This window comes from Siphateles boraxobius, unplaced genomic scaffold (assembly GCF_051911475.1).
Source record: "Siphateles boraxobius isolate OS27281-9 unplaced genomic scaffold, OSU_SipBor_1 324, whole genome shotgun sequence".
In the NCBI taxonomy this organism is placed as follows: Eukaryota; Metazoa; Chordata; class Actinopteri; order Cypriniformes; family Leuciscidae; genus Siphateles; species Siphateles boraxobius.
In genome coordinates this window covers 13,542-34,171 of record NW_027508947.1, presented here as the reverse complement: position 1 = coordinate 34,171, position 20,630 = coordinate 13,542, and the positions used below count along the sequence as shown (strand labels likewise).

The window sequence follows — 20,630 nt, the reverse complement described above, 5'->3', positions numbered from 1 at the left end:
ACTAATGGTCTAACCTTTTAAATAGCCCAATTTTGGCAGCAGTTTTAGCTTACGGCCATACCACCTTGGGCACGCCCGATCTCGTCTGATCTCGGAAGCTAAGCAGGGTCGGGCCTGGTTAGTACTTGGATGGGAGACCGCCTGGGAATACCAGGTGCTGTAAGCTTTTAAAAAAAAAAAAAAAAAAAAAAGAGTGCCTGAGCTTCAAAAAGCCTTAAAAAGTCTCTGAGATTCTTCAGAAAGCATGAAAGAGTTTGAGTTTTTTCAAAAGTTCTTCTTAGTCTTCTTCACTAATGGTCTAAGCTTTTTAAATAAGGCCTGGTTAGTACTTGGATGGGAGGCCGCATGGGAATACTAGGTGTTGTAAGCTTTTTTAAGAAAAAAAAAAAAGAGTCCCTGAGCTTCTTCAAAAACCCTTAAAAAGTCTCTGAGATTCTTCAGAAAGCATGAAAGAGTTTGAGTTTTTTTCAAAAGTTGTTCTTAGTTTTCTTCACTAATGGTCTAACCTTTTAAATAGCCCAATTTTGGCAGCAGTTTTCGCTTACGGCCATACCACCTTGGGCACGCCCGATCTCGTCTGATCTCGGAAGCTAAGCAGGGTCGGGCCTGGTTAGTACTTGGATGGGAGACCGCCTGGGAATACCAGGTGCTGTAAGCTTTTAAAAAAAAAAAAAAGAGTGCCTGAGCTTCAAAAAGCCTTAAAAAGTCTCTGAGATTCTTCAGAAAGCATGAAAGAGTTTGAGTTTTTTCAAAAGTTGTTCTTAGTTTTCTTCACTAATGGTCTAACCTTTTAAATAGCCCAATTTTGGCAGCAGTTTTAGCTTACGGCCATACCACCTTGGGCACGCCCGATCTCGTCTGATCTCGGAAGCTAAGCAGGGTCGGGCCTGGTTAGTACTTGGATGGGAGACCGCCTGGGAATACCAGGTGCTGTAAGCTTTTAAAAAAAAAAAAAAGAGTCCCTGAGCTTCAAAAAGCCTTAAAAAGTCTCTGAGATTCTTCAGAAAGCATGAAAGAGTTTGAGTTTTTTCAAAAGTTGTTCTTAGTTTTCTTCACTAATGGTCTAACCTTTTAAATAGCCCAATTTTGGCAGCAGTTTTCGCTTACGGCCATACCACCTTGGGCACGCCCGATCTCGTCTGATCTCGGAAGCTAAGCAGGGTCGGGCCTGGTTAGTACTTGGATGGGAGACCGCCTGGGAATACCAGGTGCTGTAAGCTTTTAAAAAAAAAAATAAAAAAAAAAGAGTGCCTGAGCTTCAAAAAGCCTTAAAAAGTCTCTGAGATTCTTCAGAAAGCATGAAAGAGTTTGAGTTTTTTCAAAAGTTCTTCTTAGTCTTCTTCACTAATGGTCTAAGCTTTTAAATAAGGCCTGGTTAGTACTTGGATGGGAGGCCGCATGGGAATACTAGGTGTTGTAAGCTTTTTTAAGAAAAAAAAAAAAGAGTCCCTGAGCTTCTTCAAAAAGCCTTAAAAAGTCTCTGAGATTCTTCAGAAAGCATGAAAGAGCTTGAGTTTTTTCAAAAGTTGTTCTTAGTTTTCTTCACTAATGGTCTAACCTTTTAAATAGCCCAATTTTGGCAGCAGTTTTAGCTTACGGCCATACCACCTTGGGCACGCCCGATCTCGTCTGATCTCGGAAGCTAAGCAGGGTCGGGCCTGGTTAGTACTTGGATGGGAGACCGCCTGGGAATACCAGGTGCTGTAAGCTTTTAAAAAAAAAAATAAAAAAAAAAGAGTGCCTGAGCTTCAAAAAGCCTTAAAAAGTCTCTGAGATTCTTCAGAAAGCATGAAAGAGTTTGAGTTTTTTCAAAAGTTCTTCTTAGTCTTCTTCACTAATGGTCTAAGCTTTTAAATAAGGCCTGGTTAGTACTTGGATGGGAGGCCGCATGGGAATACTAGGTGTTGTAAGCTTTTTTAAGAAAAAAAAAAAAGAGTCCCTGAGCTTCTTCAAAAAGCCTTAAAAAGTCTCTGAGATTCTTCAGAAAGCATGAAAGAGCTTGAGTTTTTTCAAAAGTTGTTCTTAGTTTTCTTCACTAATGGTCTAACCTTTTAAATAGCCCAATTTTGGCAGCAGTTTTAGCTTACGGCCATACCACCTTGGGCACGCCCGATCTCGTCTGATCTCGGAAGCTAAGCAGGGTCGGGCCTGGTTAGTACTTGGATGGGAGACCGCCTGGGAATACCAGGTGCTGTAAGCTTTTAAAAAAAAAAAAAAAAAAAAAAGAGTGCCTGAGCTTCAAAAAGCCTTAAAAAGTCTCTGAGATTCTTCAGAAAGCATGAAAGAGTTTGAGTTTTTTCAAAAGTTCTTCTTAGTCTTCTTCACTAATGGTCTAAGCTTTTAAATAAGGCCTGGTTAGTACTTGGATGGGAGGCCGCATGGGAATACTAGGTGTTGTAAGCTTTTTTAAGAAAAAAAAAAAAGAGTCCCTGAGCTTCTTCAAAAACCCTTAAAAAGTCTCTGAGATTCTTCAGAAAGCATGAAAGAGTTTGAGTTTTTTCAAAAGTTGTTCTTAGTTTTCTTCACTAATGGTCTAACCTTTTAAATAGCCCAATTTTGGCAGCAGTTTTCGCTTACGGCCATACCACCTTGGGCACGCCCGATCTCGTCTGATCTCGGAAGCTAAGCAGGGTCGGGCCTGGTTAGTACTTGGATGGGAGACCGCCTGGGAATACCAGGTGCTGTAAGCTTTTAAAAAAAAAAAAAAGAGTGCCTGAGCTTCAAAAAGCCTTAAAAAGTCTCTGAGATTCTTCAGAAAGCATGAAAGAGTTTGAGTTTTTTCAAAAGTTGTTCTTAGTTTTCTTCACTAATGGTCTAACCTTTTAAATAGCCCAATTTTGGCAGCAGTATTCGCTTACGGCCATACCACCTTGGGCACGCCCGATCTCGTCTGATCTCGGAAGCTAAGCAGGGTCGGGCCTGGTTAGTACTTGGATGGGAGACCGCCTGGGAATACCAGGTGCTGTAAGCTTTTAAAAAAAAAAAAAGAGTCCCTGAGCTTCAAAAAGCCTTAAAAAGTCTCTGAGATTCTTCAGAAAGCATGAAAGAGTTTGAGTTTTTTCAAAAGTTCTTCTTAGTCTTCTTCACTAATGGTCCTAAGCTTTTAAATAAGGCCTGGTTAGTACTTGGATGGGAGGCCGCATGGGAATACTAGGTGTTGTAAGCTTTTTTAAGAAAAAAAAAAAAGAGTCCCTGAGCTTCTTCAAAAAGCCTTAAAAAGTCTCTGAGATTCTTCAGAAAGCATGAAAGAGCTTGAGTTTTTTCAAAAGTTGTTCTTAGTTTTCTTCACTAATGGTCTAACCTTTTAAATAGCCCAATTTTGGCAGCAGTTTTAGCTTACGGCCATACCACCTTGGGCACGCCCGATCTCGTCTGATCTCGGAAGCTAAGCAGGGTCGGGCCTGGTTAGTACTTGGATGGGAGACCGCCTGGGAATACCAGGTGCTGTAAGCTTTTAAAAAAAAAAAAAGAGTCCCTGAGCTTCAAAAAGCCTTAAAAAGTCTCTGAGATTCTTCAGAAAGCATGAAAGAGTTTGAGTTTTTTTCAAAAGTTGTTCTTAGTTTTCTTCACTAATGGTCTAACCTTTTAAATAGCCCAATTTTGGCAGCAGTTTTCGCTTACGGCCATACCACCTTGGGCACGCCCGATCTCGTCTGATCTCGGAAGCTAAGCAGGGTCGGGCCTGGTTAGTACTTGGATGGGAGACCGCCTGGGAATACCAGGTGCTGTAAGCTTTTAAAAAAAAAAAATAAAAAAAAAAGAGTGCCTGAGCTTCAAAAAGCCTTAAAAAGTCTCTGAGATTCTTCAGAAAGCATGAAAGAGTTTGAGTTTTTTCAAAAGTTCTTCTTAGTCTTCTTCACTAATGGTCTAAGCTTTTAAATAAGGCCTGGTTAGTACTTGGATGGGAGGCCGCATGGGAATACTAGGTGTTGTAAGCTTTTTTAAGAAAAAAAAAAAAGAGTCCCTGAGCTTCTTCAAAAAGCCTTAAAAAGTCTCTGAGATTCTTCAGAAAGCATGAAAGAGCTTGAGTTTTTTCAAAAGTTGTTCTTAGTTTTCTTCACTAATGGTCTAACCTTTTAAATAGCCCAATTTTGGCAGCAGTTTTAGCTTACGGCCATACCACCTTGGGCACGCCCGATCTCGTCTGATCTCGGAAGCTAAGCAGGGTCGGGCCTGGTTAGTACTTGGATGGGAGACCGCCTGGGAATACCAGGTGCTGTAAGCTTTTAAAAAAAAAAAAAAAAAAAAAAAAGAGTGCCTGAGCTTCAAAAAGCCTTAAAAAGTCTCTGAGATTCTTCAGAAAGCATGAAAGAGTTTGAGTTTTTTCAAAAGTTCTTCTTAGTCTTCTTCACTAATGGTCTAAGCTTTTAAATAAGGCCTGGTTAGTACTTGGATGGGAGGGCGCATGGGAATACTAGGTGTTGTAAGCTTTTTTAAGAAAAAAAAAAAAGAGTCCCTGAGCTTCTTCAAAAAGCCTTAAAAAGTCTCTGAGATTCTTCAGAAAGCAAGAAAGAGCTTGAGTTTTTTCAAAAGTTGTTCTTAGTTTTCTTCACTAATGGTCTAACCTTTTAAATAGCCCAATTTTGGCAGCAGTTTTAGCTTACGGCCATACCACCTTGGGCACGCCCGATCTCGTCTGATCTCGGAAGCTAAGCAGGGTCGGGCCTGGTTAGTACTTGGATGGGAGACCGCCTGGGAATACCAGGTGCTGTAAGCTTTTAAAAAAAAAAAAAAGAGTCCCTGAGCTTCAAAAAGCCTTAAAAAGTCTCTGAGATTCTTCAGAAAGCATGAAAGAGTTTGAGTTTTTTCAAAAGTTGTTCTTAGTTTTCTTCACTAATGGTCTAACCTTTTAAATAGCCCAATTTTGGCAGCAGTTTTCGCTTACGGCCATACCACCTTGGGCACGCCCGATCTCGTCTGATCTCGGAAGCTAAGCAGGGTCGGGCCTGGTTAGTACTTGGATGGGAGACCGCCTGGGAATACCAGGTGCTGTAAGCTTTTAAAAAAAAAAAATAAAAAAAAAAGAGTGCCTGAGCTTCAAAAAGCCTTAAAAAGTCTCTGAGATTCTTCAGAAAGCATGAAAGAGTTTGAGTTTTTTCAAAAGTTCTTCTTAGTCTTCTTCACTAATGGTCTAAGCTTTTAAATAAGGCCTGGTTAGTACTTGGATGGGAGGCCGCATGGGAATACTAGGTGTTGTAAGCTTTTTTAAGAAAAAAAAAAAAGAGTCCCTGAGCTTCTTCAAAAAGCCTTAAAAAGTCTCTGAGATTCTTCAGAAAGCATGAAAGAGCTTGAGTTTTTTCAAAAGTTGTTCTTAGTTTTCTTCACTAATGGTCTAACCTTTTAAATAGCCCAATTTTGGCAGCAGTTTTAGCTTACGGCCATACCACCTTGGGCACGCCCGATCTCGTCTGATCTCGGAAGCTAAGCAGGGTCGGGCCTGGTTAGTACTTGGATGGGAGACCGCCTGGGAATACCAGGTGCTGTAAGCTTTTAAAAAAAAAAAAAAAAAAAAAAAGAGTGCCTGAGCTTCAAAAAGCCTTAAAAAGTCTCTGAGATTCTTCAGAAAGCATGAAAGAGTTTGAGTTTTTTCAAAAGTTCTTCTTAGTCTTCTTCACTAATGGTCTAAGCTTTTAAATAAGGCCTGGTTAGTACTTGGATGGGAGGCCGCATGGGAATACTAGGTGTTGTAAGCTTTTTTAAGAAAAAAAAAAAAGAGTCCCTGAGCTTCTTCAAAAACCCTTAAAAAGTCTCTGAGATTCTTCAGAAAGCATGAAAGAGTTTGAGTTTTTTCAAAAGTTGTTCTTAGTTTTCTTCACTAATGGTCTAACCTTTTAAATAGCCCAATTTTGGCAGCAGTTTTCGCTTACGGCCATACCACCTTGGGCACGCCCGATCTCGTCTGATCTCGGAAGCTAAGCAGGGTCGGGCCTGGTTAGTACTTGGATGGGAGACCGCCTGGGAATACCAGGTGCTGTAAGCTTTTAAAAAAAAAAAAAAGAGTGCCTGAGCTTCAAAAAGCCTTAAAAAGTCTCTGAGATTCTTCAGAAAGCATGAAAGAGTTTGAGTTTTTTCAAAAGTTGTTCTTAGTTTTCTTCACTAATGGTCTAACCTTTTAAATAGCCCAATTTTGGCAGCAGTTTTAGCTTACGGCCATACCACCTTGGGCACGCCCGATCTCGTCTGATCTCGGAAGCTAAGCAGGGTCGGGCCTGGTTAGTACTTGGATGGGAGACCGCCTGGGAATACCAGGTGCTGTAAGCTTTTAAAAAAAAAAAAAAGAGTCCCTGAGCTTCAAAAAGCCTTAAAAAGTCTCTGAGATTCTTCAGAAAGCATGAAAGAGTTTGAGTTTTTTCAAAAGTTGTTCTTAGTTTTCTTCACTAATGGTCTAACCTTTTAAATAGCCCAATTTTGGCAGCAGTTTTCGCTTACGGCCATACCACCTTGGGCACGCCCGATCTCGTCTGATCTCGGAAGCTAAGCAGGGTCGGGCCTGGTTAGTACTTGGATGGGAGACCGCCTGGGAATACCAGGTGCTGTAAGCTTTTAAAAAAAAAAAATAAAAAAAAAGAGTGCCTGAGCTTCAAAAAGCCTTAAAAAGTCTCTGAGATTCTTCAGAAAGCATGAAAGAGTTTGAGTTTTTTCAAAAGTTCTTCTTAGTCTTCTTCACTAATGGTCTAAGCTTTTAAATAAGGCCTGGTTAGTACTTGGATGGGAGGCCGCATGGGAATACTAGGTGTTGTAAGCTTTTTTAAGAAAAAAAAAAAAGAGTCCCTGAGCTTCTTCAAAAAGCCTTAAAAAGTCTCTGAGATTCTTCAGAAAGCATGAAAGAGCTTGAGTTTTTTCAAAAGTTGTTCTTAGTTTTCTTCACTAATGGTCTAACCTTTTAAATAGCCCAATTTTGGCAGCAGTTTTAGCTTACGGCCATACCACCTTGGGCACGCCCGATCTCGTCTGATCTCGGAAGCTAAGCAGGGTCGGGCCTGGTTAGTACTTGGATGGGAGACCGCCTGGGAATACCAGGTGCTGTAAGCTTTTAAAAAAAAAAAAAAAAAAAAAAAGAGTGCCTGAGCTTCAAAAAGCCTTAAAAAGTCTCTGAGATTCTTCAGAAAGCATGAAAGAGTTTGAGTTTTTTCAAAAGTTCTTCTTAGTCTTCTTCACTAATGGTCTAAGCTTTTAAATAAGGCCTGGTTAGTACTTGGATGGGAGGCCGCATGGGAATACTAGGTGTTGTAAGCTTTTTTAAGAAAAAAAAAAAAGAGTCCCTGAGCTTCTTCAAAAACCCTTAAAAAGTCTCTGAGATTCTTCAGAAAGCATGAAAGAGTTTGAGTTTTTTCAAAAGTTGTTCTTAGTTTTCTTCACTAATGGTCTAACCTTTTAAATAGCCCAATTTTGGCAGCAGTTTTCGCTTACGGCCATACCACCTTGGGCACGCCCGATCTCGTCTGATCTCGGAAGCTAAGCAGGGTCGGGCCTGGTTAGTACTTGGATGGGAGACCGCCTGGGAATACCAGGTGCTGTAAGCTTTTAAAAAAAAAAAAAAGAGTGCCTGAGCTTCAAAAAGCCTTAAAAAGTCTCTGAGATTCTTCAGAAAGCATGAAAGAGTTTGAGTTTTTTCAAAAGTTGTTCTTAGTTTTCTTCACTAATGGTCTAACCTTTTAAATAGCCCAATTTTGGCAGCAGTATTCGCTTACGGCCATACCACCTTGGGCACGCCCGATCTCGTCTGATCTCGGAAGCTAAGCAGGGTCGGGCCTGGTTAGTACTTGGATGGGAGACCGCCTGGGAATACCAGGTGCTGTAAGCTTTTAAAAAAAAAAAAAAGAGTCCCTGAGCTTCAAAAAGCCTTAAAAAGTCTCTGAGATTCTTCAGAAAGCATGAAAGAGTTTGAGTTTTTTCAAAAGTTCTTCTTAGTCTTCTTCACTAATGGTCTAAGCTTTTAAATAAGGCCTGGTTAGTACTTGGATGGGAGGCCGCATGGGAATACTAGGTGTTGTAAGCTTTTTTAAGAAAAAAAAAAAAGAGTCCCTGAGCTTCTTCAAAAAGCCTTAAAAAGTCTCTGAGATTCTTCAGAAAGCATGAAAGAGCTTGAGTTTTTTCAAAAGTTGTTCTTAGTTTTCTTCACTAATGGTCTAACCTTTTAAATAGCCCAATTTTGGCAGCAGTTTTAGCTTACGGCCATACCACCTTGGGCACGCCCGATCTCGTCTGATCTCGGAAGCTAAGCAGGGTCGGGCCTGGTTAGTACTTGGATGGGAGACCGCCTGGGAATACCAGGTGCTGTAAGCTTTTAAAAAAAAAAAAAAAAAAAAAAAAGAGTGCCTGAGCTTCAAAAAGCCTTAAAAAGTCTCTGAGATTCTTCAGAAAGCATGAAAGAGTTTGAGTTTTTTCAAAAGTTGTTCTTAGTTTTCTTCACTAATGGTCTAACCTTTTAAATAGCCCAATTTTGGCAGCAGTTTTCGCTTACGGCCATACCACCTTGGGCACGCCCGATCTCGTCTGATCTCGGAAGCTAAGCAGGGTCGGGCCTGGTTAGTACTTGGATGGGAGACCGCCTGGGAATACCAGGTGCTGTAAGCTTTTAAAAAAAAAAAATAAAAAAAAAAGAGTGCCTGAGCTTCAAAAAGCCTTAAAAAGTCTCTGAGATTCTTCAGAAAGCATGAAAGAGTTTGAGTTTTTTCAAAAGTTCTTCTTAGTCTTCTTCACTAATGGTCTAAGCTTTTAAATAAGGCCTGGTTAGTACTTGGATGGGAGGCCGCATGGGAATACTAGGTGTTGTAAGCTTTTTTAAGAAAAAAAAAAAAGAGTCCCTGAGCTTCTTCAAAAAGCCTTAAAAAGTCTCTGAGATTCTTCAGAAAGCATGAAAGAGCTTGAGTTTTTTCAAAAGTTGTTCTTAGTTTTCTTCACTAATGGTCTAACCTTTTAAATAGCCCAATTTTGGCAGCAGTTTTAGCTTACGGCCATACCACCTTGGGCACGCCCGATCTCGTCTGATCTCGGAAGCTAAGCAGGGTCGGGCCTGGTTAGTACTTGGATGGGAGACCGCCTGGGAATACCAGGTGCTGTAAGCTTTTAAAAAAAAAAAAAAAAAAAAAAAGAGTGCCTGAGCTTCAAAAAGCCTTAAAAAGTCTCTGAGATTCTTCAGAAAGCATGAAAGAGTTTGAGTTTTTTCAAAAGTTCTTCTTAGTCTTCTTCACTAATGGTCTAAGCTTTTAAATAAGGCCTGGTTAGTACTTGGATGGGAGGCCGCATGGGAATACTAGGTGTTGTAAGCTTTTTTAAGAAAAAAAAAAAAGAGTCCCTGAGCTTCTTCAAAAACCCTTAAAAAGTCTCTGAGATTCTTCAGAAAGCATGAAAGAGTTTGAGTTTTTTCAAAAGTTGTTCTTAGTTTTCTTCACTAATGGTCTAACCTTTTAAATAGCCCAATTTTGGCAGCAGTTTTCGCTTACGGCCATACCACCTTGGGCACGCCCGATCTCGTCTGATCTCGGAAGCTAAGCAGGGTCGGGCCTGGTTAGTACTTGGATGGGAGACCGCCTGGGAATACCAGGTGCTGTAAGCTTTTAAAAAAAAAAAAAAGAGTGCCTGAGCTTCAAAAAGCCTTAAAAAGTCTCTGAGATTCTTCAGAAAGCATGAAAGAGTTTGAGTTTTTTCAAAAGTTGTTCTTAGTTTTCTTCACTAATGGTCTAACCTTTTAAATAGCCCAATTTTGGCAGCAGTATTCGCTTACGGCCATACCACCTTGGGCACGCCCGATCTCGTCTGATCTCGGAAGCTAAGCAGGGTCGGGCCTGGTTAGTACTTGGATGGGAGACCGCCTGGGAATACCAGGTGCTGTAAGCTTTTAAAAAAAAAAAAAAGAGTCCCTGAGCTTCAAAAAGCCTTAAAAAGTCTCTGAGATTCTTCAGAAAGCATGAAAGAGTTTGAGTTTTTTCAAAAGTTCTTCTTAGTCTTCTTCACTAATGGTCTAAGCTTTTAAATAAGGCCTGGTTAGTACTTGGATGGGAGGCCGCATGGGAATACTAGGTGTTGTAAGCTTTTTTAAGAAAAAAAAAAAAGAGTCCCTGAGCTTCTTCAAAAAGCCTTAAAAAGTCTCTGAGATTCTTCAGAAAGCATGAAAGAGCTTGAGTTTTTTCAAAAGTTGTTCTTAGTTTTCTTCACTAATGGTCTAACCTTTTAAATAGCCCAATTTTGGCAGCAGTTTTAGCTTACGGCCATACCACCTTGGGCACGCCCGATCTCGTCTGATCTCGGAAGCTAAGCAGGGTCGGGCCTGGTTAGTACTTGGATGGGAGACCGCCTGGGAATACCAGGTGCTGTAAGCTTTTAAAAAAAAAAAAAAGAGTCCCTGAGCTTCAAAAAGCCTTAAAAAGTCTCTGAGATTCTTCAGAAAGCATGAAAGAGTTTGAGTTTTTTCAAAAGTTCTTCTTAGTCTTCTTCACTAATGGTCTAAGCTTTTAAATAAGGCCTGGTTAGTACTTGGATGGGAGGCCGCATGGGAATACTAGGTGTTGTAAGCTTTTTTAAGAAAAAAAAAAAAGAGTCCCTGAGCTTCTTCAAAAAGCCTTAAAAAGTCTCTGAGATTCTTCAGAAAGCATGAAAGAGCTTGAGTTTTTTCAAAAGTTGTTCTTAGTTTTCTTCACTAATGGTCTAACCTTTTAAATAGCCCAATTTTGGCAGCAGTTTTAGCTTACGGCCATACCACCTTGGGCACGCCCGATCTCGTCTGATCTCGGAAGCTAAGCAGGGTCGGGCCTGGTTAGTACTTGGATGGGAGACCGCCTGGGAATACCAGGTGCTGTAAGCTTTTAAAAAAAAAAAAAAAAAAAAAAAGAGTGCCTGAGCTTCAAAAAGCCTTAAAAAGTCTCTGAGATTCTTCAGAAAGCATGAAAGAGTTTGAGTTTTTTCAAAAGTTCTTCTTAGTCTTCTTCACTAATGGTCTAAGCTTTTAAATAAGGCCTGGTTAGTACTTGGATGGGAGGGCGCATGGGAATACTAGGTGTTGTAAGCTTTTTTAAGAAAAAAAAAAAAGAGTCCCTGAGCTTCTTCAAAAAGCCTTAAAAAGTCTCTGAGATTCTTCAGAAAGCAAGAAAGAGCTTGAGTTTTTTCAAAAGTTGTTCTTAGTTTTCTTCACTAATGGTCTAACCTTTTAAATAGCCCAATTTTGGCAGCAGTTTTAGCTTACGGCCATACCACCTTGGGCACGCCCGATCTCGTCTGATCTCGGAAGCTAAGCAGGGTCGGGCCTGGTTAGTACTTGGATGGGAGACCGCCTGGGAATACCAGGTGCTGTAAGCTTTTAAAAAAAAAAAAAAGAGTCCCTGAGCTTCAAAAAGCCTTAAAAAGTCTCTGAGATTCTTCAGAAAGCATGAAAGAGTTTGAGTTTTTTCAAAAGTTGTTCTTAGTTTTCTTCACTAATGGTCTAACCTTTTAAATAGCCCAATTTTGGCAGCAGTTTTCGCTTACGGCCATACCACCTTGGGCACGCCCGATCTCGTCTGATCTCGGAAGCTAAGCAGGGTCGGGCCTGGTTAGTACTTGGATGGGAGACCGCCTGGGAATACCAGGTGCTGTAAGCTTTTAAAAAAAAAAAATAAAAAAAAAAGAGTGCCTGAGCTTCAAAAAGCCTTAAAAAGTCTCTGAGATTCTTCAGAAAGCATGAAAGAGTTTGAGTTTTTTCAAAAGTTCTTCTTAGTCTTCTTCACTAATGGTCTAAGCTTTTAAATAAGGCCTGGTTAGTACTTGGATGGGAGGCCGCATGGGAATACTAGGTGTTGTAAGCTTTTTTAAGAAAAAAAAAAAAGAGTCCCTGAGCTTCTTCAAAAAGCCTTAAAAAGTCTCTGAGATTCTTCAGAAAGCATGAAAGAGCTTGAGTTTTTTCAAAAGTTGTTCTTAGTTTTCTTCACTAATGGTCTAACCTTTTAAATAGCCCAATTTTGGCAGCAGTTTTAGCTTACGGCCATACCACCTTGGGCACGCCCGATCTCGTCTGATCTCGGAAGCTAAGCAGGGTCGGGCCTGGTTAGTACTTGGATGGGAGACCGCCTGGGAATACCAGGTGCTGTAAGCTTTTAAAAAAAAAAAAAAAAAAAAAAGAGTGCCTGAGCTTCAAAAAGCCTTAAAAAGTCTCTGAGATTCTTCAGAAAGCATGAAAGAGTTTGAGTTTTTTCAAAAGTTCTTCTTAGTCTTCTTCACTAATGGTCTAAGCTTTTAAATAAGGCCTGGTTAGTACTTGGATGGGAGGCCGCATGGGAATACTAGGTGTTGTAAGCTTTTTTAAGAAAAAAAAAAAAGAGTCCCTGAGCTTCTTCAAAAACCCTTAAAAAGTCTCTGAGATTCTTCAGAAAGCATGAAAGAGTTTGAGTTTTTTCAAAAGTTGTTCTTAGTTTTCTTCACTAATGGTCTAACCTTTTAAATAGCCCAATTTTGGCAGCAGTTTTCGCTTACGGCCATACCACCTTGGGCACGCCCGATCTCGTCTGATCTCGGAAGCTAAGCAGGGTCGGGCCTGGTTAGTACTTGGATGGGAGACCGCCTGGGAATACCAGGTGCTGTAAGCTTTTAAAAAAAAAAAAAAGAGTGCCTGAGCTTCAAAAAGCCTTAAAAAGTCTCTGAGATTCTTCAGAAAGCATGAAAGAGTTTGAGTTTTTTCAAAAGTTGTTCTTAGTTTTCTTCACTAATGGTCTAACCTTTTAAATAGCCCAATTTTGGCAGCAGTATTCGCTTACGGCCATACCACCTTGGGCACGCCCGATCTCGTCTGATCTCGGAAGCTAAGCAGGGTCGGGCCTGGTTAGTACTTGGATGGGAGACCGCCTGGGAATACCAGGTGCTGTAAGCTTTTAAAAAAAAAAAAAAGAGTCCCTGAGCTTCAAAAAGCCTTAAAAAGTCTCTGAGATTCTTCAGAAAGCATGAAAGAGTTTGAGTTTTTTCAAAAGTTCTTCTTAGTCTTCTTCACTAATGGTCTAAGCTTTTAAATAAGGCCTGGTTAGTACTTGGATGGGAGGCCGCATGGGAATACTAGGTGTTGTAAGCTTTTTTAAGAAAAAAAAAAAAGAGTCCCTGAGCTTCTTCAAAAAGCCTTAAAAAGTCTCTGAGATTCTTCAGAAAGCATGAAAGAGCTTGAGTTTTTTCAAAAGTTGTTCTTAGTTTTCTTCACTAATGGTCTAACCTTTTAAATAGCCCAATTTTGGCAGCAGTTTTAGCTTACGGCCATACCACCTTGGGCACGCCCGATCTCGTCTGATCTCGGAAGCTAAGCAGGGTCGGGCCTGGTTAGTACTTGGATGGGAGACCGCCTGGGAATACCAGGTGCTGTAAGCTTTTAAAAAAAAAAAAAAAAAAAAAAAGAGTGCCTGAGCTTCAAAAAGCCTTAAAAAGTCTCTGAGATTCTTCAGAAAGCATGAAAGAGTTTGAGTTTTTTCAAAAGTTCTTCTTAGTCTTCTTCACTAATGGTCTAAGCTTTTAAATAAGGCCTGGTTAGTACTTGGATGGGAGGCCGCATGGGAATACTAGGTGTTGTAAGCTTTTTTAAGAAAAAAAAAAAAGAGTCCCTGAGCTTCTTCAAAAACCCTTAAAAAGTCTCTGAGATTCTTCAGAAAGCATGAAAGAGTTTGAGTTTTTTCAAAAGTTGTTCTTAGTTTTCTTCACTAATGGTCTAACCTTTTAAATAGCCCAATTTTGGCAGCAGTTTTCGCTTACGGCCATACCACCTTGGGCACGCCCGATCTCGTCTGATCTCGGAAGCTAAGCAGGGTCGGGCCTGGTTAGTACTTGGATGGGAGACCGCCTGGGAATACCAGGTGCTGTAAGCTTTTAAAAAAAAAAAAAAGAGTGCCTGAGCTTCAAAAAGCCTTAAAAAGTCTCTGAGATTCTTCAGAAAGCATGAAAGAGTTTGAGTTTTTTCAAAAGTTGTTCTTAGTTTTCTTCACTAATGGTCTAACCTTTTAAATAGCCCAATTTTGGCAGCAGTATTCGCTTACGGCCATACCACCTTGGGCACGCCCGATCTCGTCTGATCTCGGAAGCTAAGCAGGGTCGGGCCTGGTTAGTACTTGGATGGGAGACCGCCTGGGAATACCAGGTGCTGTAAGCTTTTAAAAAAAAAAAAAAGAGTCCCTGAGCTTCAAAAAGCCTTAAAAAGTCTCTGAGATTCTTCAGAAAGCATGAAAGAGTTTGAGTTTTTTCAAAAGTTCTTCTTAGTCTTCTTCACTAATGGTCTAAGCTTTTAAATAAGGCCTGGTTAGTACTTGGATGGGAGGCCGCATGGGAATACTAGGTGTTGTAAGCTTTTTTAAGAAAAAAAAAAAAGAGTCCCTGAGCTTCTTCAAAAACCCTTAAAAAGTCTCTGAGATTCTTCAGAAAGCATGAAAGAGTTTGAGTTTTTTCAAAAGTTGTTCTTAGTTTTCTTCACTAATGGTCTAACCTTTTAAATAGCCCAATTTTGGCAGCAGTTTTCGCTTACGGCCATACCACCTTGGGCACGCCCGATCTCGTCTGATCTCGGAAGCTAAGCAGGGTCGGGCCTGGTTAGTACTTGGATGGGAGACCGCCTGGGAATACCAGGTGCTGTAAGCTTTTAAAAAAAAAAAAAAGAGTGCCTGAGCTTCAAAAAGCCTTAAAAAGTCTCTGAGATTCTTCAGAAAGCATGAAAGAGTTTGAGTTTTTTCAAAAGTTGTTCTTAGTTTTCTTCACTAATGGTCTAACCTTTTAAATAGCCCAATTTTGGCAGCAGTATTCGCTTACGGCCATACCACCTTGGGCACGCCCGATCTCGTCTGATCTCGGAAGCTAAGCAGGGTCGGGCCTGGTTAGTACTTGGATGGGAGACCGCCTGGGAATACCAGGTGCTGTAAGCTTTTAAAAAAAAAAAAAAGAGTCCCTGAGCTTCAAAAAGCCTTAAAAAGTCTCTGAGATTCTTCAGAAAGCATGAAAGAGTTTGAGTTTTTTCAAAAGTTCTTCTTAGTCTTCTTCACTAATGGTCTAAGCTTTTAAATAAGGCCTGGTTAGTACTTGGATGGGAGGCCGCATGGGAATACTAGGTGTTGTAAGCTTTTTTAAGAAAAAAAAAAAAGAGTCCCTGAGCTTCTTCAAAAAGCCTTAAAAAGTCTCTGAGATTCTTCAGAAAGCATGAAAGAGCTTGAGTTTTTTCAAAAGTTGTTCTTAGTTTTCTTCACTAATGGTCTAACCTTTTAAATAGCCCAATTTTGGCAGCAGTTTTAGCTTACGGCCATACCACCTTGGGCACGCCCGATCTCGTCTGATCTCGGAAGCTAAGCAGGGTCGGGCCTGGTTAGTACTTGGATGGGAGACCGCCTGGGAATACCAGGTGCTGTAAGCTTTTAAAAAAAAAAAATAAAAAAAAAAGAGTGCCTGAGCTTCAAAAAGCCTTAAAAAGTCTCTGAGATTCTTCAGAAAGCATGAAAGAGTTTGAGTTTTTTCAAAAGTTCTTCTTAGTCTTCTTCACTAATGGTCTAAGCTTTTAAATAAGGCCTGGTTAGTACTTGGATGGGAGGCCGCATGGGAATACTAGGTGTTGTAAGCTTTTTTAAGAAAAAAAAAAAAGAGTCCCTGAGCTTCTTCAAAAAGCCTTAAAAAGTCTCTGAGATTCTTCAGAAAGCATGAAAGAGCTTGAGTTTTTTCAAAAGTTGTTCTTAGTTTTCTTCACTAATGGTCTAACCTTTTAAATAGCCCAATTTTGGCAGCAGTTTTAGCTTACGGCCATACCACCTTGGGCACGCCCGATCTCGTCTGATCTCGGAAGCTAAGCAGGGTCGGGCCTGGTTAGTACTTGGATGGGAGACCGCCTGGGAATACCAGGTGCTGTAAGCTTTTAAAAAAAAAAAAAAAAAAAAAAAGAGTGCCTGAGCTTCAAAAAGCCTTAAAAAGTCTCTGAGATTCTTCAGAAAGCATGAAAGAGTTTGAGTTTTTTCAAAAGTTCTTCTTAGTCTTCTTCACTAATGGTCTAAGCTTTTAAATAAGGCCTGGTTAGTACTTGGATGGGAGGGCGCATGGGAATACTAGGTGTTGTAAGCTTTTTTAAGAAAAAAAAAAAAGAGTCCCTGAGCTTCTTCAAAAAGCCTTAAAAAGTCTCTGAGATTCTTCAGAAAGCAAGAAAGAGCTTGAGTTTTTTCAAAAGTTGTTCTTAGTTTTCTTCACTAATGGTCTAACCTTTTAAATAGCCCAATTTTGGCAGCAGTTTTAGCTTACGGCCATACCACCTTGGGCACGCCCGATCTCGTCTGATCTCGGAAGCTAAGCAGGGTCGGGCCTGGTTAGTACTTGGATGGGAGACCGCCTGGGAATACCAGGTGCTGTAAGCTTTTAAAAAAAAAAAAAAGAGTCCCTGAGCTTCAAAAAGCCTTAAAAAGTCTCTGAGATTCTTCAGAAAGCATGAAAGAGTTTGAGTTTTTTCAAAAGTTGTTCTTAGTTTTCTTCACTAATGGTCTAACCTTTTAAATAGCCCAATTTTGGCAGCAGTTTTCGCTTACGGCCATACCACCTTGGGCACGCCCGATCTCGTCTGATCTCGGAAGCTAAGCAGGGTCGGGCCTGGTTAGTACTTGGATGGGAGACCGCCTGGGAATACCAGGTGCTGTAAGCTTTTAAAAAAAAAAAATAAAAAAAAAAGAGTGCCTGAGCTTCAAAAAGCCTTAAAAAGTCTCTGAGATTCTTCAGAAAGCATGAAAGAGTTTGAGTTTTTTCAAAAGTTCTTCTTAGTCTTCTTCACTAATGGTCTAAGCTTTTAAATAAGGCCTGGTTAGTACTTGGATGGGAGGCCGCATGGGAATACTAGGTGTTGTAAGCTTTTTTAAGAAAAAAAAAAAAGAGTCCCTGAGCTTCTTCAAAAAGCCTTAAAAAGTCTCTGAGATTCTTCAGAAAGCATGAAAGAGCTTGAGTTTTTTCAAAAGTTGTTCTTAGTTTTCTTCACTAATGGTCTAACCTTTTAAATAGCCCAATTTTGGCAGCAGTTTTAGCTTACGGCCATACCACCTTGGGCACGCCCGATCTCGTCTGATCTCGGAAGCTAAGCAGGGTCGGGCCTGGTTAGTACTTGGATGGGAGACCGCCTGGGAATACCAGGTGCTGTAAGCTTTTAAAAAAAAAAAAAAAAAAAAAAAGAGTGCCTGAGCTTCAAAAAGCCTTAAAAAGTCTCTGAGATTCTTCAGAAAGCATGAAAGAGTTTGAGTTTTTTCAAAAGTTCTTCTTAGTCTTCTTCACTAATGGTCTAAGCTTTTAAATAAGGCCTGGTTAGTACTTGGATGGGAGGCCGCATGGGAATACTAGGTGTTGTAAGCTTTTTTAAGAAAAAAAAAAAAGAGTCCCTGAGCTTCTTCAAAAACCCTTAAAAAGTCTCTGAGATTCTTCAGAAAGCATGAAAGAGTTTGAGTTTTTTCAAAAGTTGTTCTTAGTTTTCTTCACTAATGGTCTAACCTTTTAAATAGCCCAATTTTGGCAGCAGTTTTCGCTTACGGCCATACCACCTTGGGCACGCCCGATCTCGTCTGATCTCGGAAGCTAAGCAGGGTCGGGCCTGGTTAGTACTTGGATGGGAGACCGCCTGGGAATACCAGGTGCTGTAAGCTTTTAAAAAAAAAAAAAAGAGTGCCTGAGCTTCAAAAAGCCTTAAAAAGTCTCTGAGATTCTTCAGAAAGCATGAAAGAGTTTGAGTTTTTTCAAAAGTTGTTCTTAGTTTTCTTCACTAATGGTCTAACCTTTTAAATAGCCCAATTTTGGCAGCAGTATTCGCTTACGGCCATACCACCTTGGGCACGCCCGATCTCGTCTGATCTCGGAAGCTAAGCAGGGTCGGGCCTGGTTAGTACTTGGATGGGAGACCGCCTGGGAATACCAGGTGCTGTAAGCTTTTAAAAAAAAAAAAAAGAGTCCCTGAGCTTCAAAAAGCCTTAAAAAGTCTCTGAGATTCTTCAGAAAGCATGAAAGAGTTTGAGTTTTTTCAAAAGTTCTTCTTAGTCTTCTTCACTAATGGTCTAAGCTTTTAAATAAGGCCTGGTTAGTACTTGGATGGGAGGCCGCATGGGAATACTAGGTGTTGTAAGCTTTTTTAAGAAAAAAAAAAAAGAGTCCCTGAGCTTCTTCAAAAAGCCTTAAAAAGTCTCTGAGATTCTTCAGAAAGCATGAAAGAGCTTGAGTTTTTTCAAAAGTTGTTCTTAGTTTTCTTCACTAATGGTCTAACCTTTTAAATAGCCCAATTTTGGCAGCAGTTTTAGCTTACGGCCATACCACCTTGGGCACGCCCGATCTCGTCTGATCTCGGAAGCTAAGCAGGGTCGGGCCTGGTTAGTACTTGGATGGGAGACCGCCTGGGAATACCAGGTGCTGTAAGCTTTTAAAAAAAAAAAAAAAAAAAAAAAGAGTGCCTGAGCTTCAAAAAGCCTTAAAAAGTCTCTGAGATTCTTCAGAAAGCATGAAAGAGTTTGAGTTTTTTCAAAAGTTCTTCTTAGTCTTCTTCACTAATGGTCTAAGCTTTTAAATAAGGCCTGGTTAGTACTTGGATGGGAGGCCGCATGGGAATACTAGGTGTTGTAAGCTTTTTTAAGAAAAAAAAAAAAGAGTCCCTGAGCTTCTTCAAAAACCCTTAAAAAGTCTCTGAGATTCTTCAGAAAGCATGAAAGAGTTTGAGTTTTTTCAAAAGTTGTTCTTAGTTTTCTTCACTAATGGTCTAACCTTTTAAATAGCCCAATTTTGGCAGCAGTTTTCGCTTACGGCCATACCACCTTGGGTACGCCCGATCTCGTCTGATCTCGGAAGCTAAGCAGGGTCGGGCCTGGTTAGTACTTGGATGGGAGACCGCCTGGGAATACCAGGTGCTGTAAGCTTTTAAAAAAAAAAAAAAGAGTGCCTGAGCTTCAAAAAGCCTTAAAAAGTCTCTGAGATTCTTCAGAAAGCATGAAAGAGTTTGAGTTTTTTCAAAAGTTGTTCTTAGTTTTCTTCACTAATGGTCTAACCTTTTAAATAGCCCAATTTTGGCAGCAGTATTCGCTTACGGCCATACCACCTTGGGCACGCCCGATCTCGTCTGATCTCGGAAGCTAAGCAGGGTCGGGCCTGGTTAGTACTTGGATGGGAGACCGCCTGGGAATACCAGGTGCTGTAAGCTTTTAAAAAAAAAAAAAAGAGTCCCTGAGCTTCAAAAAGCCTTAAAAAGTCTCTGAGATTCTTCAGAAAGCATGAAAGAGTTTGAGTTTTTTCAAAAGTTCTTCTTAGTCTTCTTCACTAATGGTCTAAGCTTTTAAATAAGGCCTGGTTAGTACTTGGATGGGAGGCCGCATGGGAATACTAGGTGTTGTAAGCTTTTTTAAGAAAAAAAAAAAAGAGTCCCTGAGCTTCTTCAAAAACCCTTAAAAAGTCTCTGAGATTCTTCAGAAAGCATGAAAGAGTTTGAGTTTTTTCAAAAGTTGTTCTTAGTTTTCTTCACTAATGGTCTAACCTTTTAAATAGCCCAATTTTGGCAGCAGTTTTCGCTTACGGCCATACCACCTTGGGCACGCCCGATCTCGTCTGATCTCGGAAGCTAAGCAGGGTCGGGCCTGGTTAGTACTTGGATGGGAGACCGCCTGGGAATACCAGGTGCTGTAAGCTTTTAAAAAAAAAAAAAAGAGTGCCTGAGCTTCAAAAAGCCTTAAAAAGTCTCTGAGATTCTTCAGAAAGCATGAAAGAGTTTGAGTTTTTTCAAAAGTTGTTCTTAGTTTTCTTCACTAATGGTCTAACCTTTTAAATAGCCCAATTTTGGCAGCAGTATTCGCTTACGGCCATACCACCTTGGGCACGCCCGATCTCGTCTGATCTCGGAAGCTAAGCAGGGTCGGGCCTGGTTAGTACTTGGATGGGAGACCGCCTGGGAATACCAGGTGCTGTAAGCTTTTAAAAAAAAAAAAAAGAGTCCCTGAGCTTCAAAAAGCCTTAAAAAGTCTCTGAGATTCTTCAGAAAGCATGAAAGAGTTTGAGTTTTTTCAAAAGTTCTTCTTAGTCTTCTTCACTAATGGTCTAAGCTTTTAAATAAGGCCTGGTTAGTACTTGGATGGGAGGCCGCATGGGAATACTAGGTGTTGTAAGCTTTTTTAAGAAAAAAAAAAAAGAGTCCCTGAGCTTCTTCAAAAAGCCTTAAAAAGTCTCTGAGATTCTTCAGAAAGCATGAAAGAGCTTGAGTTTTTTCAAAAGTTGTTCTTAGTTTTCTTCACTAATGGTCTAACCTTTTAAATAGCCCAATTTTGGCAGCAGTTTTAGCTTACGGCCATACCACCTTGGGCACGCCCGATCTCGTCTGATCTCGGAAGCTAAGCAGGGTCGGGCCTGGTTAGTACTTGGATGGGAGACCGCCTGGGAATACCAGGTGCTGTAAGCTTTTAAAAAAAAAAAATAAAAAAAAAAGAGTGCCTGAGCTTCAAAAAGCCTTAAAAAGTCTCTGAGATTCTTCAGAAAGCATGAAAGAGTTTGAGTTTTTTCAAAAGTTCTTCTTAGTCTTCTTCACTAATGGTCTAAGCTTTTAAATAAGGCCTGGTTAGTACTTGGATGGGAGGCCGCATGGGAATACTAGGTGTTGTAAGCTTTTTTAAGAAAAAAAAAAAAGAGTCCCTGAGCTTCTTCAAAAAGCCTTAAAAAGTCTCTGAGAT

At 40.4% G+C, this 20,630-nt stretch overlaps 50 non-coding genes across 50 annotated transcripts; all 50 read left to right on the top strand.

Moving 5' to 3' along the window:
* The first annotated feature begins 47 nt into the window (after positions 1-47).
* LOC143701351 (5S ribosomal RNA) lies at positions 48-166 on the top strand. Its single transcript, XR_013190064.1, has one exon. It is a non-coding gene; the product is annotated as a 5S ribosomal RNA (ribosomal RNA).
* A 373-nt stretch (positions 167-539) lies between these two features.
* LOC143701349 (5S ribosomal RNA) lies at positions 540-658 on the top strand. The gene has a single exon (XR_013190063.1). It is a non-coding gene; the product is annotated as a 5S ribosomal RNA (ribosomal RNA).
* Positions 659-820: 162 nt separating this feature from the next.
* LOC143701348 (5S ribosomal RNA) lies at positions 821-939 on the top strand. Its single transcript, XR_013190062.1, has one exon. It is a non-coding gene; the product is annotated as a 5S ribosomal RNA (ribosomal RNA).
* Positions 940-1,101: 162 nt separating this feature from the next.
* On the top strand, positions 1,102-1,220 carry LOC143701347 (5S ribosomal RNA). Its single transcript, XR_013190061.1, has one exon. It is a non-coding gene; the product is annotated as a 5S ribosomal RNA (ribosomal RNA).
* Positions 1,221-1,591: 371 nt separating this feature from the next.
* On the top strand, positions 1,592-1,710 carry LOC143701346 (5S ribosomal RNA). The gene has a single exon (XR_013190060.1). It is a non-coding gene; the product is annotated as a 5S ribosomal RNA (ribosomal RNA).
* Positions 1,711-2,081: 371 nt separating this feature from the next.
* Positions 2,082-2,200, top strand: LOC143701345 (5S ribosomal RNA). The gene has a single exon (XR_013190059.1). It is a non-coding gene; the product is annotated as a 5S ribosomal RNA (ribosomal RNA).
* A 371-nt stretch (positions 2,201-2,571) lies between these two features.
* Positions 2,572-2,690, top strand: LOC143701344 (5S ribosomal RNA). The gene has a single exon (XR_013190058.1). It is a non-coding gene; the product is annotated as a 5S ribosomal RNA (ribosomal RNA).
* A 162-nt stretch (positions 2,691-2,852) lies between these two features.
* Positions 2,853-2,971, top strand: LOC143701342 (5S ribosomal RNA). Its single transcript, XR_013190056.1, has one exon. It is a non-coding gene; the product is annotated as a 5S ribosomal RNA (ribosomal RNA).
* Positions 2,972-3,334: 363 nt separating this feature from the next.
* LOC143701341 (5S ribosomal RNA) lies at positions 3,335-3,453 on the top strand. Its single transcript, XR_013190055.1, has one exon. It is a non-coding gene; the product is annotated as a 5S ribosomal RNA (ribosomal RNA).
* Positions 3,454-3,615: 162 nt separating this feature from the next.
* LOC143701340 (5S ribosomal RNA) lies at positions 3,616-3,734 on the top strand. The gene has a single exon (XR_013190054.1). It is a non-coding gene; the product is annotated as a 5S ribosomal RNA (ribosomal RNA).
* Positions 3,735-4,106: 372 nt separating this feature from the next.
* Positions 4,107-4,225, top strand: LOC143701339 (5S ribosomal RNA). The gene has a single exon (XR_013190053.1). It is a non-coding gene; the product is annotated as a 5S ribosomal RNA (ribosomal RNA).
* Positions 4,226-4,598: 373 nt separating this feature from the next.
* LOC143701338 (5S ribosomal RNA) lies at positions 4,599-4,717 on the top strand. The gene has a single exon (XR_013190052.1). It is a non-coding gene; the product is annotated as a 5S ribosomal RNA (ribosomal RNA).
* Positions 4,718-4,879: 162 nt separating this feature from the next.
* On the top strand, positions 4,880-4,998 carry LOC143701337 (5S ribosomal RNA). Its single transcript, XR_013190051.1, has one exon. It is a non-coding gene; the product is annotated as a 5S ribosomal RNA (ribosomal RNA).
* Positions 4,999-5,370: 372 nt separating this feature from the next.
* Positions 5,371-5,489, top strand: LOC143701336 (5S ribosomal RNA). The gene has a single exon (XR_013190050.1). It is a non-coding gene; the product is annotated as a 5S ribosomal RNA (ribosomal RNA).
* A 372-nt stretch (positions 5,490-5,861) lies between these two features.
* Positions 5,862-5,980, top strand: LOC143701335 (5S ribosomal RNA). Its single transcript, XR_013190049.1, has one exon. It is a non-coding gene; the product is annotated as a 5S ribosomal RNA (ribosomal RNA).
* Positions 5,981-6,142: 162 nt separating this feature from the next.
* Positions 6,143-6,261, top strand: LOC143701333 (5S ribosomal RNA). Its single transcript, XR_013190048.1, has one exon. It is a non-coding gene; the product is annotated as a 5S ribosomal RNA (ribosomal RNA).
* A 162-nt stretch (positions 6,262-6,423) lies between these two features.
* Positions 6,424-6,542, top strand: LOC143701332 (5S ribosomal RNA). The gene has a single exon (XR_013190047.1). It is a non-coding gene; the product is annotated as a 5S ribosomal RNA (ribosomal RNA).
* Positions 6,543-6,913: 371 nt separating this feature from the next.
* LOC143701330 (5S ribosomal RNA) lies at positions 6,914-7,032 on the top strand. Its single transcript, XR_013190045.1, has one exon. It is a non-coding gene; the product is annotated as a 5S ribosomal RNA (ribosomal RNA).
* Positions 7,033-7,404: 372 nt separating this feature from the next.
* Positions 7,405-7,523, top strand: LOC143701329 (5S ribosomal RNA). The gene has a single exon (XR_013190044.1). It is a non-coding gene; the product is annotated as a 5S ribosomal RNA (ribosomal RNA).
* A 162-nt stretch (positions 7,524-7,685) lies between these two features.
* LOC143701328 (5S ribosomal RNA) lies at positions 7,686-7,804 on the top strand. Its single transcript, XR_013190043.1, has one exon. It is a non-coding gene; the product is annotated as a 5S ribosomal RNA (ribosomal RNA).
* A 363-nt stretch (positions 7,805-8,167) lies between these two features.
* Positions 8,168-8,286, top strand: LOC143701327 (5S ribosomal RNA). Its single transcript, XR_013190042.1, has one exon. It is a non-coding gene; the product is annotated as a 5S ribosomal RNA (ribosomal RNA).
* A 172-nt stretch (positions 8,287-8,458) lies between these two features.
* On the top strand, positions 8,459-8,577 carry LOC143701326 (5S ribosomal RNA). The gene has a single exon (XR_013190041.1). It is a non-coding gene; the product is annotated as a 5S ribosomal RNA (ribosomal RNA).
* A 372-nt stretch (positions 8,578-8,949) lies between these two features.
* On the top strand, positions 8,950-9,068 carry LOC143701325 (5S ribosomal RNA). The gene has a single exon (XR_013190040.1). It is a non-coding gene; the product is annotated as a 5S ribosomal RNA (ribosomal RNA).
* A 372-nt stretch (positions 9,069-9,440) lies between these two features.
* LOC143701324 (5S ribosomal RNA) lies at positions 9,441-9,559 on the top strand. The gene has a single exon (XR_013190039.1). It is a non-coding gene; the product is annotated as a 5S ribosomal RNA (ribosomal RNA).
* Positions 9,560-9,721: 162 nt separating this feature from the next.
* LOC143701323 (5S ribosomal RNA) lies at positions 9,722-9,840 on the top strand. The gene has a single exon (XR_013190038.1). It is a non-coding gene; the product is annotated as a 5S ribosomal RNA (ribosomal RNA).
* Positions 9,841-10,203: 363 nt separating this feature from the next.
* Positions 10,204-10,322, top strand: LOC143701322 (5S ribosomal RNA). The gene has a single exon (XR_013190037.1). It is a non-coding gene; the product is annotated as a 5S ribosomal RNA (ribosomal RNA).
* Positions 10,323-10,685: 363 nt separating this feature from the next.
* On the top strand, positions 10,686-10,804 carry LOC143701321 (5S ribosomal RNA). The gene has a single exon (XR_013190036.1). It is a non-coding gene; the product is annotated as a 5S ribosomal RNA (ribosomal RNA).
* Positions 10,805-11,176: 372 nt separating this feature from the next.
* Positions 11,177-11,295, top strand: LOC143701319 (5S ribosomal RNA). Its single transcript, XR_013190034.1, has one exon. It is a non-coding gene; the product is annotated as a 5S ribosomal RNA (ribosomal RNA).
* Positions 11,296-11,457: 162 nt separating this feature from the next.
* LOC143701317 (5S ribosomal RNA) lies at positions 11,458-11,576 on the top strand. The gene has a single exon (XR_013190033.1). It is a non-coding gene; the product is annotated as a 5S ribosomal RNA (ribosomal RNA).
* Positions 11,577-11,948: 372 nt separating this feature from the next.
* LOC143701316 (5S ribosomal RNA) lies at positions 11,949-12,067 on the top strand. Its single transcript, XR_013190032.1, has one exon. It is a non-coding gene; the product is annotated as a 5S ribosomal RNA (ribosomal RNA).
* Positions 12,068-12,438: 371 nt separating this feature from the next.
* LOC143701315 (5S ribosomal RNA) lies at positions 12,439-12,557 on the top strand. The gene has a single exon (XR_013190031.1). It is a non-coding gene; the product is annotated as a 5S ribosomal RNA (ribosomal RNA).
* A 162-nt stretch (positions 12,558-12,719) lies between these two features.
* LOC143701314 (5S ribosomal RNA) lies at positions 12,720-12,838 on the top strand. Its single transcript, XR_013190030.1, has one exon. It is a non-coding gene; the product is annotated as a 5S ribosomal RNA (ribosomal RNA).
* Positions 12,839-13,201: 363 nt separating this feature from the next.
* LOC143701399 (5S ribosomal RNA) lies at positions 13,202-13,320 on the top strand. Its single transcript, XR_013190111.1, has one exon. It is a non-coding gene; the product is annotated as a 5S ribosomal RNA (ribosomal RNA).
* Positions 13,321-13,692: 372 nt separating this feature from the next.
* Positions 13,693-13,811, top strand: LOC143701398 (5S ribosomal RNA). Its single transcript, XR_013190110.1, has one exon. It is a non-coding gene; the product is annotated as a 5S ribosomal RNA (ribosomal RNA).
* Positions 13,812-13,973: 162 nt separating this feature from the next.
* Positions 13,974-14,092, top strand: LOC143701397 (5S ribosomal RNA). The gene has a single exon (XR_013190109.1). It is a non-coding gene; the product is annotated as a 5S ribosomal RNA (ribosomal RNA).
* Positions 14,093-14,455: 363 nt separating this feature from the next.
* LOC143701396 (5S ribosomal RNA) lies at positions 14,456-14,574 on the top strand. The gene has a single exon (XR_013190107.1). It is a non-coding gene; the product is annotated as a 5S ribosomal RNA (ribosomal RNA).
* Positions 14,575-14,736: 162 nt separating this feature from the next.
* LOC143701395 (5S ribosomal RNA) lies at positions 14,737-14,855 on the top strand. The gene has a single exon (XR_013190106.1). It is a non-coding gene; the product is annotated as a 5S ribosomal RNA (ribosomal RNA).
* Positions 14,856-15,218: 363 nt separating this feature from the next.
* On the top strand, positions 15,219-15,337 carry LOC143701393 (5S ribosomal RNA). The gene has a single exon (XR_013190104.1). It is a non-coding gene; the product is annotated as a 5S ribosomal RNA (ribosomal RNA).
* Positions 15,338-15,709: 372 nt separating this feature from the next.
* LOC143701391 (5S ribosomal RNA) lies at positions 15,710-15,828 on the top strand. Its single transcript, XR_013190103.1, has one exon. It is a non-coding gene; the product is annotated as a 5S ribosomal RNA (ribosomal RNA).
* Positions 15,829-16,200: 372 nt separating this feature from the next.
* LOC143701390 (5S ribosomal RNA) lies at positions 16,201-16,319 on the top strand. The gene has a single exon (XR_013190102.1). It is a non-coding gene; the product is annotated as a 5S ribosomal RNA (ribosomal RNA).
* A 162-nt stretch (positions 16,320-16,481) lies between these two features.
* On the top strand, positions 16,482-16,600 carry LOC143701389 (5S ribosomal RNA). Its single transcript, XR_013190101.1, has one exon. It is a non-coding gene; the product is annotated as a 5S ribosomal RNA (ribosomal RNA).
* Positions 16,601-16,972: 372 nt separating this feature from the next.
* On the top strand, positions 16,973-17,091 carry LOC143701388 (5S ribosomal RNA). The gene has a single exon (XR_013190100.1). It is a non-coding gene; the product is annotated as a 5S ribosomal RNA (ribosomal RNA).
* A 372-nt stretch (positions 17,092-17,463) lies between these two features.
* LOC143701387 (5S ribosomal RNA) lies at positions 17,464-17,582 on the top strand. Its single transcript, XR_013190099.1, has one exon. It is a non-coding gene; the product is annotated as a 5S ribosomal RNA (ribosomal RNA).
* A 162-nt stretch (positions 17,583-17,744) lies between these two features.
* LOC143701386 (5S ribosomal RNA) lies at positions 17,745-17,863 on the top strand. The gene has a single exon (XR_013190098.1). It is a non-coding gene; the product is annotated as a 5S ribosomal RNA (ribosomal RNA).
* A 363-nt stretch (positions 17,864-18,226) lies between these two features.
* On the top strand, positions 18,227-18,345 carry LOC143701385 (5S ribosomal RNA). The gene has a single exon (XR_013190097.1). It is a non-coding gene; the product is annotated as a 5S ribosomal RNA (ribosomal RNA).
* A 372-nt stretch (positions 18,346-18,717) lies between these two features.
* LOC143701313 (5S ribosomal RNA) lies at positions 18,718-18,836 on the top strand. Its single transcript, XR_013190029.1, has one exon. It is a non-coding gene; the product is annotated as a 5S ribosomal RNA (ribosomal RNA).
* A 162-nt stretch (positions 18,837-18,998) lies between these two features.
* Positions 18,999-19,117, top strand: LOC143701384 (5S ribosomal RNA). Its single transcript, XR_013190096.1, has one exon. It is a non-coding gene; the product is annotated as a 5S ribosomal RNA (ribosomal RNA).
* Positions 19,118-19,480: 363 nt separating this feature from the next.
* Positions 19,481-19,599, top strand: LOC143701383 (5S ribosomal RNA). The gene has a single exon (XR_013190095.1). It is a non-coding gene; the product is annotated as a 5S ribosomal RNA (ribosomal RNA).
* A 162-nt stretch (positions 19,600-19,761) lies between these two features.
* On the top strand, positions 19,762-19,880 carry LOC143701381 (5S ribosomal RNA). Its single transcript, XR_013190093.1, has one exon. It is a non-coding gene; the product is annotated as a 5S ribosomal RNA (ribosomal RNA).
* Positions 19,881-20,243: 363 nt separating this feature from the next.
* On the top strand, positions 20,244-20,362 carry LOC143701380 (5S ribosomal RNA). Its single transcript, XR_013190092.1, has one exon. It is a non-coding gene; the product is annotated as a 5S ribosomal RNA (ribosomal RNA).
* Positions 20,363-20,630: the final 268 nt, after the last annotated feature.